Genomic DNA, 2,500 nt, shown 5'->3' with positions numbered 1-2,500 from the left:
ATGTTGTGCCTTAACCTAACCCATGTTGTGCCTTAACCTAACCCATGTTGTGCCTTAACCTAACCCATGTTGTGCCTTAACCTAACCCATGTTGTGCCTTAACCTAACCCATGTTGTGCCTTAACCTAACCCATGTTGTGCCTTAACCTAACCCATGTTGTGCCTTAACCTAACCCATATTGTACCTTAACCTAACCCATATTGTACCTTAACCTAACCCATATTGTACCTTAACCTAACCCATATTGTACCTTAACCTAACCCATATTGTACCTTAACCTAACCTAATTTGTGCCTCAACGTAACCTAATTTGTGCCTCAACGTAACCCATGTTGTGCCTCAACGTAACCTAATTTGTGCCTCAACGTAACCCATGTTGTGCCTCAACGTAACCCATGTTGTGCCTCAACGTAACCCATGTTGTGCCTCAACGTAACCCATGTTGTGCCTCAACGTAACCCATGTTGTGCCTCAACGTAACCCATGTTGTGCTTCAACGTAACCCATGTTGTGCCTCAACGTAACCCATGTTGTGCCTCAACGTAACCCATGTTGTGCCTCAACGTAACCCATGTTGTGCCTCAACGTAACCCATGTTGTGCCTCAACGTAACCCATGTTGTGCCTCAACGTAACCCATGTTGTGCCTCAACGTAACCCATGTTGTGCCTCAACGTAACCCATGTTGTGCCTCAACGTAACCCATGTTGTGCCTCAACGTAACCCATGTTGTGCCTCAACGTAACCCATGTTGTGCCTCAACGTAACCCATGTTGTGCCTCAACGTAACCCATGTTGTGCCTCAACGTAACCCATGTTGTGCCTTAACGTAACCCATGTTGTGCCTTAACGTAACCCATGTTGTGCCTTAACGTAACCCATGTTGTGCCTTAACGTAACCCATGTTGTGCCTTAACGTAACCCATGTTGTGCCTTAACGTAACCCATGTTGTGCCTTAACGTAACCCATGTTGTGCCTTAACGTAACCCATGTTGTGCCTTAACGTAACCCAATTTGTGCTTTAACGTAACCTAATTTGTGCTTTAACGTAACCTAATTTGTGCTTTAACGTAACCTAATTTGTGCTTTAACGTAACCTAATTTGTGCTTTAACGTAACCTAATTTGTGCTTTAACGTAACCTAATTTGTGCTTTAACGTAACCTAATTTGTGCTTTAACGTAACCTAATTTGTGCTTTAACGTAACCTAATTTGTGCTTTAACGTAACCTAATTTGTGCTTTAACGTAACCTAATTTGTGCTTTAACGTAACCTAATTTGTGCTTTAACGTAACCCATGTTGTGCCTTAACCTAACCTATATTGCGCCTTAACCTGACGCACGTTGTCGCTGAACCTGCTCTGTAATTGTTATGCAACTCGTTAAATTAGTGTAGTGTTGCCTAACCGCAACCCTCGCAATATAGTTCGCTATTCGCACTGCCCGGTCCCCTGTGTATCGCGTCATGTTAAACACCTTGCAGGTGTTGCTGACTTTCCACATGCTCCTGCTATACACTGTAATGTGGATAGCAGCAGGACGTACATGCCCCCCCCCCCCCTTCCCCCCTGCCTTCGCAAGCTGGTCGTTGAGAAGTTTGCATGTTCAATGCCCTTCGCATGCCGACGTACTCAGCCTACGTTGTGGTACGGCCTGTCACCTGTCCGCCGATGTACGCAAAACCCACAAACTGTACTGCACATTGGTCCGTATGTACTGAATGATACATCGTGGCACATGTGTGACCGTACGACGACTGCGCCTAGCAACGGCAGACCATACAGTCCAAATATTGTGCACGCAGCTACGTGTCGTCTCCCTATAAGAGCTGGATTGCAGTGTGGTACGCCATTCAGACGTGTGGGAGGAACGGACGCCCTGGATGGCGATCAGCATGAGCAGTCTGTTGATGTAGTGGAGCGTGTATTCGGACGTAGTCGTCTCTTCTCACACACCGTGATAGCATGTTGCACCGCGTTCCACATCTGCGACATCCTGCAGAGGCCGGCTGACAGTCGTTCGCGCAATGGACACCGCATACGTACGGGGGCTACCTTCCACGTGTTCTCGAGGCGTGCACATGTTGTTGCGTCTATGTGGGCAGACGTAGTGTGTTGTGACACCTGACACAGGCATGCAATACTCGTTGCAAATGGCGATGGACGTCTACGTTTGCTGGTGACGTTACGCAAATGAACAACAGGTAACCCGTTGTGGTGCGGTTGTTCTCGCTAGAGGTGAATCAGTGTTGGCGACGATCGGTCGAGCTATTAACCGGTTGTTTCAGGGATACCCACCATGCCCACGAACGTGAAAGGGGACCCACCATGCCCACGAACGTGAAAGGGGATCTGGGTGTGAGGCGATACGCGGCGGTGGCTGGGTGGGACCGTCCCCGGCCGGTGAGGGGGGGCCGCCCGGCGTGCTGGCAGCGCGGTGCGTGGGCGCACGCGCTACAGCCGGCTGGTGGGGGCGGCCAGTGGCAGGCGCGCCGGCCGA

The sequence above is a fragment of the Schistocerca serialis genome, unplaced genomic scaffold (genome assembly GCF_023864345.2).
Source record: "Schistocerca serialis cubense isolate TAMUIC-IGC-003099 unplaced genomic scaffold, iqSchSeri2.2 HiC_scaffold_1207, whole genome shotgun sequence".
In the NCBI taxonomy this organism is placed as follows: domain Eukaryota; kingdom Metazoa; phylum Arthropoda; class Insecta; order Orthoptera; family Acrididae; genus Schistocerca; species Schistocerca serialis.
The sequence above is the reverse complement of the archived record's forward strand: the minus strand, read 5'-3'. Positions refer to the sequence as shown.